We start from the raw sequence: 9180 nt of genomic DNA on the forward strand, positions 1-9180 counted from the left end.
GGTCTGCTAGCTCTATTATTGACTATGACATGCATCTGTATATGGAAATTATATTTATGTAAACCTTTATGTACAAACATACCATGAATGTATTTAGTAAGCCTTTATTTAAATTATGTGGTCAGTAAAAATTAACCATTTTATAGTATGAGTTTATTTGGATGTAGTTAGGATCCAACACATAATAGCAATTGGCAGACAAAGGACAGTACAATAAAATTGTTGTCATTAAGGTACTTTCATAATGCAAAGTTTGGCCCAGTACCCCAAATAAAGACACAAGACCATAGCATGGGTTTAAATAGTTTATTAAAATAAGCTGATCTGTGTCATCAATGAACTATTCTAATGTTTAAATGGGGGCAGGGTCCATTTGGCAGCCTAGTCATGATTGCCTTTGTTTTGGCAAATCCACCCTTGCTCCAAACTCAGACAGCAGTTATTACCAGCTGTGTTTAAACTTGCCTGTACATAATGTGCTGAGAGGTGACGAACCCCATCCCCCTTCCCTGATACACCATAAAGTTATTACCAGGTTTGGGGAAATGTTGCTGAACACCAAAGGTGCTCCTGCCTGAGCCCCTTCCTGCCGTAAAGCCAGTGATGGTCTGTTCAGGACATGTTCTCCATCATTCCAAGAGCTAATGGATTTTCACTACTCTCATCCCTACCTATCATGAGCAACCCTCCTAGAGCTTCCAACCTCCAGGAAGTGGCTGGAGACCTTCCAGTATTACAACTGATCTCCAGGTGACAGAAATCAGTTTACTTGGAGAAAATGGTTGCTTTGGAAGTTGGAGTCTATGGCATTATGCCTCCAACACTGCCATCCAGAGGGTCCAGCCTCCAAATCTCCAACCTGGAGCTGGCAACACTACACCTGCCCTATTGCTGCCAAACTGGTTACAGCCTAAAAAGTCAAAGACCAGGTCTAATTAAACAGATTTTAAACCTACCACACCTGGACAAAATGAAGTAGGTGGGGGGGGAGTTTCTTCCACACTGCCAATCAGGGAAGAAACCCCTAAAATTTCTGCTTGGTAGGATGAGTGTGTCCACAGCAGGCAGCAAAAGCTGCAGTATGAAGGTAAGGCATTAATTTTATAGCCTCTCCATTCTGCCTTCCCATTGGATGGCTATCATTGTCCAGCCAATCCAGTCTTAAGTTTCCTTTGAAGAGGGACTGGGGCAAATTAATTCCTGGCTCAATCACCATGAAAGCCTTTTTTCAAAAATCTTTAAACATCAGGACTTTTGGGTTTTGGCGACTTGCTGGTGAGTGCACTCCATCACAACTCTGATGTGAGTGCCTCAAAAAGCTCACCAACGGGGAGGGGTCCGAGTTGATCTTGGACCCACTTGAGCCCTTGCAGGGGGCTTGTAGTCTGAAGCACAAGAGGCGCCTCTCCCAAGGCATGAGCCAAAGGATCGAGGCTCCTTTTTGTTCTGAAAGGTCCCCGTGGCGCGAGACCAGCCATGGTACTCAGAGGCGCACACTGGGGAGAGCGCGCATGTGATCTGGTGGAAAAATGATTCCCCCTACACTCTGAACTGAAGTGTGAAGTAAAACGTGAGTTGATGTCTGCTTTTACAAACAACCGCCCACTCGCAAACCCACAAAGCCGCACCAAAGCCCCAAACAAAGTGGAAGGGGGAGGGGAATTCACCTGATCCCGGAAAGATTGACTTGTAAGAGAAAAGCAAGGAGCAGGAGGGCGGCTTGAAAGGGAGATTGATAACTTGGCTGAGTGTGGTGAGACTAGTAAGAAGACTGCAAGCCACTGGACTTTGAGACTTAAAAAAAACCCTTTTCCTTTAACGTAAACAATGACACATTGGGCAGAAAAAATGGCAGCTAAGGGGAAATTCTCTTCAAGAACTGCCAGCTCATCGACTCTGGTTACTAAACCAGAAGCAACCACAGACTTTCCTAAAATGTTTGCTGCAGCACTGCACCCTCTGCCTGACCAGATGACCAATCTTAATAATAACTTTGATATCCTGCAAAAGGAACTGAAAGAAACCTTGGCAAGAACAGAGGAAACAGCTAAGAAGCTCAAAAAAGTTGATGCTAAGTCAAATTTGTTAGAATAAGGACTAGAGGCAGTGGAAAAAGAAAAAATCTCTGAGAAACAACAATGATTACTTCTTCAGATGGAAAAATCAGCATGCGTCCTGAGATTCCAAGGTATTCCGGAGCAGAAAGGCGAGAACCTGAAAGGGATCTTAAGTGAAGGAATAGCTCCTGTGGTGGGCTCTACAGTGGAAATTTTGCAAAGCAACATGAATTTGGTCTACTGCACCTATCCAGAATTTATTTTTTAAAAAACAAGCTCCCCAGTGAAGTTTTTGTGAAATTCTCTAAAAGGTCAACAAGGGACATAGTATTGAAAGCGACAAACAGAATAACCCTAAAAATCGAAGGAGAAGAAATTAAAGTTTTGAAGGATGTTCCATTTGAGATTAGAAAGAGGAAGAAACAATACAGAGATCTGATACTATTTCTACAGAAAAATACCACTCCTTACAGATGGATAATGCCTGAAGATCTTATCTTCAACTTCAACGGGGGGGGGGGAGATTGACTCTGTTACTAAAGTGAATTGTTGTGGAGCAGCAACAGAAAGCTACGAATGGATCTGAGAAAGCTGAGGATAGTAAGGTTGCAGAAGACGATGATGATACAGGCACGGGAAGCTCTGACAGCACCTCGAGCAGTTCCTCTGAAGAATCGATTGACTTTGAAGCAGAATTAGGAGATGCTGCTCCTAGACCTCTAAAAGTCAAATTAGACTTTGATAAAAAGAAGCTTAGAGGAAAGAAAGCTGCAAAGTAGTCTAACCCTGAAAGTCTGATGTTTTGCTTTTTTTAAAATTAATAACTTAATACTAAGATGCACCCACTATAGCTAAGTATGATTGTGATTGTTTGTTTTACTTATATATAGCTAGCACTCATCTTCTACTATTTAGATAATAGGGGAACATCAATAATTTGAAGTATAACATAACAATGATCCTTGCTATAGACTTTAGGTTGTATCCTTTTACCTTTACCTTGTGGGTTGTATTGTAAAATGCAATAAAATTTATTTTTAAAAATCTTTAAACATCAAGAAAATAATCAAGTAATTTCAAAAATTGAAATACACTAAAAGGGACAATGAAAAGCATATATCCATGTACTACATTCTTCTCTTGACCGTACCCTATGCCATTGGGAAATTTGCCAGAGCTCATAATACCTATAAATTTGTTGTTGTGTAATGAAAATACAACTATTGCACAGTGAAGAAAAATGGCTTACTAGTAAAAGGTGGGTAAAGACAGGCCTTACAAACATACAAAAAACTGCAGGTAAAAGAAAATCTGCCACATGCTTGATCTATGACGATCTTCCTGGAGTCATAAAGTTTGCTTTCTGTGATACTGAAATAAAACTGTTATAATTTCAGCAGACCCAAACTAGTTTTGGTAATAGTACTGATGAAGACCGAGGTCTTGAAAGTTCAAGGGATCAGTTTGGACAGTCTAACCATGGCATCTGATATATTGGCTGCAGTCACACACACTAAACTTATAGCCTTCCCTGTAATGTTCTTAGGTGTTACGAAGCACTGTGAGCAATGAAATGAATGGGATGATGACTAAAGTGGAGGTGGAGAAAGACTTGTACCAAATTCAACAGGACACAGGAAAAAGCCCAAGTTGGAGCCTATTCTGTGGTAATGATAATGACTAAACATATCTACTGTATCACAACCGTATTTGCTCAGGATCATCTAGCAAAATTGTTCCGATACTGCATGACCTGATTAATTCTGGTGTCCTGTTTGATGGTGTTAGTTGGTTCTTTTAATGGTCTGTAAATGAACTTTTTGCATGTTTTGTTGCTCTTGCTTAGATTAATTTCAACTGTTGTAGAATTGGGACATAAACAAGGTTCATAAATTAATGAGATCAACTGACTGTGCTCTTGATCCTTGCCATTTCTTACTGATCCTCCTAAAGATGCCATAATACAGCTACTCCTTAAGAAACTTCCTTTTGACCATTTGGATGCAGGAAATGTATTCTTAGGCAAAGCAAGCCAATGAAGGTGGGCCAACTTTTAATGAGACTGATTTTTGTGTACTTATTTCAATTTGGTTTCAAATCTGGTTTTAGAACACTAGTGCATGACCTTAACTGGTTGCAGAATGGAGAAGTGATTGTCCTGCACCTTTTGATTCCATTGACCACAGTATCCTTCAGCACTGCCTGACATTCTTGGAAGTAAGTTGTACCAGTTTATGGTGGTTTTACCCCTACCAGGTATGTAGGTAAGTGGCTTGGAAGTCTCCTATCCCATGAGATCTTTCTGTACGATAATATTATGTTTATTACATTTCTAATACTTTCCACATGTTGCATGAAAGTCCTGGAGGAGACTGGGGGGTTGGAATATTAAGATGCTAAGGTGAGAAGGAATTGAAAAAGACTAAAGAATTTCAAGTCAGACCTGAAGTTAGGTGAAATGAGGATCAAAAACTGATGACAGAACTGTAAGGTACAGCAGTGTTAGGGCAAGCTAGAAGGCAGGATCCGTGGAAGGAAGTCTGGGATTAATCAGAAGCATGGCCAAGAACAAGACAAGAGTCAGAATCAATAATGATGAGAAGGCAAGGCACAAGGTCAAACAAGCAGGAAAGAGGAACAACGGCATTAGCACAGCCTTTGGAGTATGTAAAAGTTGCCCAGATTGAGGGGCTCAGTTTAGATGCAACAGTTTTGTAACTCCAAGCTAAATCTTTTTGTATCCCTGAGTCACTTGATCCTAGAAGCTCTCATTGGATGCTCTTAGGCTAGCCATCTTGAGACAGTACTGAGGTGCAGAGCTGACTGAGCCAGCAAATTGGTAGCTCAAATTGCTGACAGAATAAGGCTATGGAGTTGCTGGCCCCAGGTCCTGGGTCTGAGACTCCAAGGGATCTGTCACTATGGAAAGCAAATAACATAATGTGTGGTTAAGAGGGTCATATTAGGATTTTGGAGACCCAGTCACACACTCTCAGCCTGACCCACCTCACAGGATTGTTGTGAGAATAAAATGGAGGGGAAACTCTTGACAAAATTTGCCAAGAAGGCAGTTGTGGTGGTTAGTTGGTCCCTGACTAACTCAGCTTAGGCCCAGGCCACACATGCCAGAAAATGTGGGGGAAATCATGGCTATTTGCGCCATCACATTCTGATCCGCCATTATGAAATCAGATGCGATGGCGGTGTACCGGGGTTTCGTCCTTTGGTGCGCGCTGCAAAGAGGACAGCCGGAGGGAATAGTCATGTGCTTCCGCAATCACACCAAATGAGTCTGTCTGCAGCCTGTGGCAAACCATTTGCTAGTAATTCTTTGCAAGTACTTTATAACTGTGCATCTTTGGTGGCATGCCACAGGTTGGCCACGGGTGCACTATGCTTCCCAGAAGTTGCTGTGTGATTGTGCCCTGAAAATCCACCCAGCACTCGTGTCTTTTGCGCAGCAAATTCTCTGTGTGACCGGGGCCTTAGCTATTGATTATATAAATGAATTTCTATATTTAGTCTTTAAAAGTATCGAAGCAAAATGCTTTTCTTTAACACATACTGTTTGGCTTGATTGTCGTAATCTCTGCTTGGCTGTTTAGTATTTAGTGCCTTGTAGAACAGTTTGGTAAGAAGTTTATTGGTGTCAAAAGCAGGTATGAGTCATAGACTCATAGAGCTGGAAGAGACCTCCAGGATCATCTAGTAGTTCAACCCCCTGCACAATGCAGAAAATTCACAAATACCTCCCCCTCCACACCCCCAGTAGCTGCTGTTTCACAACCAGAAGATGACAGAAAACCTCCAAGATCTCCAGCCAAACTGGCCTGGAGAAAAATTCCTTCCTGACCTCAGTGTGGTGATTAGCATTTCCCTGGCGTGTAAGAAAGGTCCACAAGAACTAAGCACTGATGCAACCCTTCCTGCCCTCCCTCTCATAATCTACCTACGTCCACAGAATCAGCATTGCTGTCAGATGGCCATCTAGCCTCTGTTTGAAAACCTCCAAAGAAGGAAAGCCCACCACCTCCTGAGGAAGCCTGTTCCACTGAGGAACCGCTCATCTAACGGTCAGGAAGTTCTTCCTAATGTTTAGCTGAAAACTCTTCTGATTTAATTTCAACCAGTTGATTCTGGTCCAACCTTCTGGGGCAACAGAAAACAACTCTGTACCGTCTTCTATATGACAGCCCTTCAAGTACTTGAAGATGGTTATCATATCACCTCTCAGTCGTCTCCTCTCCAGGCTAAACATACCCAGCTCCTTCAACCTTCCCTTATAGGACTTAGTCTCCACATGCCTCACCATCTTCACTGCCCTCCTCTGGACACATTCCAGCTTGTCTATATCCTTCTTAAATTGTGGTGCCCAAAACTGAACACAATACTCTAGGTGAAGTCTAATCATTACAGAGTAAAGTGGTACCATCGCTTCACATGATTTGGATACTATACTTCTGTTGATACAGCCCAAAATCTCATTTGAGTATAGTATAGGTTGTTGTGAATACAGTTAGTTGAGTTGGCTTCAGAGCACCACAAGCTGAGTTTCATTCACTTGCCTTCTTGCTACATCCTCCAGTAAAGTCATTCATAAGGTTTGGGAGTCCTGCTGGAATGGCATGGGATGCATTGCAGGGAGCTTCAGTGGGAAGAGAGAATTCTTAGAAATTTCCCTTTTCCTTTTGCATGAGTGAAAGTGCTCTTCTTCTTCTTCTGGATGGGGTAGTGGAGGATCTATCTTACTGTCAGTATTAGCTGAACGCTGAATTATTGATTCTATGAAAAAACAGCATTTTAAAGAAAATGCTATAATAATACAGTTCTTCCATTGATGGGGGGGGGGGCTAAGTTATAAGCAAATTGTTCTATCCTATGAAAGGCAGTTTTCAGTGAAAATAACATTTTGACCAGCTGTAGTAGTTATTTTCTTACTTTCACATCTCGAACCTTCAAATTATCTTCAAGGAATAGTGGCTTAGTGTATCATTATATACAGAGTAAATCACTATATTGTAAATGTCACTTTACTCCAGAGAATAAAAAAGAAAAAAGAGAGAGAGAATCAACATGAATTTGGAGAGTTTCCACATGTCTGTTGGAGATTATTTTTAAATACAATACCAGATGCATGTTTACTTCTTGTTCTGTCATGTACTATCTAAACCTTAAATTATTGCATGCACCTTTCATTCAGAAAGATTTAATCTTTTCAAATAGACAATAATTATAGGAAGTATTTAAGACTATTGATAAAAAGAAAGAAAGAAATGGCAAGAGTTTCACCACAAGCAGAACATTTTCACAGACCATTTGCATTATTTACCAGCAAAAAACATGTAGGCTATGCCTACCTTAGCATGACAAATGACTCTGATTATCATCTTCTGAACATTTTGGCAACCTTAACTATACATTGCATTTTCACCTCCTAGTTGGTCTGTTTTGAGCTCTTTTTATATAGCCTGTCTCTGGCTCTTTGTAGCTTTAATTTCCCCTGAAAATTCAGTGTTAGTTTTAAGAAACACAGCTTTGCCAGCAATGAAGTAGCAATGAACATTAATTTGTGATTAAGAGTGCCACTTGGATAGCCCAGGCAAGCCCGATCTTGTCACATCTCAGAAGTTAAGCAGGGCCAACCCTGGCAAGTACTTGGAAGGGCGATATCCAAGGAATACCAGGGCCGGGGACAGAGGCAGGTTATCAAGCCACCTCTCTGAAAACGTCCTAGCCCCACTAGGGGTCATCAGAAATCACCATGACTTCTTGGCTTGCAAGCATACACACACACACACACACACACACACACACACACAATACTTTGAAAAAAAGAGTGCCATCTTTAATACAGAGCCCTTGTATATACTATGCTACCTGGTTTCTCAGTTCACTTCAGTGGAAGGCCTGGCTCAGTGCCCAAACCTCCTTGCAGAGTTAGAATCTCCTTGCTATCCAGTCTGTGGAAAAGAAAGTCTTGCAGGCAGGGAACCATAACATGTGCATCAAGGCTCCTGTGCAGCAAGGAATAGCTTGATCAAATTACTGGAGCTAATTCAAAATACGCTGCAATGGGGCAGCTTGCTGGGCCAGGTGCCATGTTTGGCCAGCGTCCTCCATTCCCATGTGGCTTGGCATTCCTTTACCAGGCTTCCCTGGCTGCCCAATCAGGTGGCTCCCTGGGCAGTCCTTGGGGGGGGGGGCAGGACACATTCTTCTTCAGCAGCTTCCCCACCCAATCCTCCTTTGTTCATCCATGGTTTCCTGTATTGTGCTGTACAGTCATTTATTAATTCTTTCATTTGTTACATTTAATTGTGGGTAGTTTTGGCATTGGGATGGATCCTTTGGGTGAAAGATTGGGCCTACATGTCCATCATCCCAAAAGGATGCCCCTTGGGGCATTGGGGGTAGTGGTTAAGAGCACTGATTCTAATCAGGAAGAACTGAGTTTGATTCCCCACTCCTCCACATGCAGCCACTGGTGTGACCTGGGTCAGTCATAAGCTCTTTCAGAGCTGTTCTCTCAAGAACTCTCCAGGTTCTTCTCCTTCAGCAGGTGGGCTAATAGAAGAGTTTTTATAATCAGGTAGCAGGTGGGTCACTTGATGCCATTCCCTATACCAAGCCAAACCTTTCACAGCTGTAACAGTTATATCCACATTTACATAAGAACATAAGAACATAAGAGACGCCAATGTTGGATCAGGCCAAAGGCCCATCCAGTCCAACACTCTGTGTCACACAGTGGCCAGAAATACCAGTGCCATCAGGAGGTCCACCAGTGGGGCCAGGACATTAGAACCCCAATAAGAACATAAGAGACGCCAATGTTGGATCAGGCCAAAGGCCCATCCAGTCCAACACTCTGTGTCACACAGTGGCCAGAAATACCAGTGCCATCAGGAGGTCCAGCAGTGGGGCCAGGACATTAGAAGCCCTCCCACTGTTGACCCCCCCCCCAAGCACCAAGAAGACAGAGCATCACTTGCCCCAGAGCCCCTAGCTATACCTTGTGGCTAATAGCCACTGATGGACCTCTGCTCCATATGCTTATCTAATTCCCTTTTGAAGCCGTCCATGCTTGTAGCACCCACCACTTCCTGTGGCAGTGAATTCCATG

The sequence above is a fragment of the Gekko japonicus genome, unplaced genomic scaffold, assembly GCF_001447785.1.
Source record: "Gekko japonicus isolate JY-2015 unplaced genomic scaffold, Gekko_japonicus_V1.1 scaffold832, whole genome shotgun sequence".
Classification (NCBI taxonomy): domain Eukaryota; kingdom Metazoa; phylum Chordata; class Lepidosauria; order Squamata; family Gekkonidae; genus Gekko; species Gekko japonicus.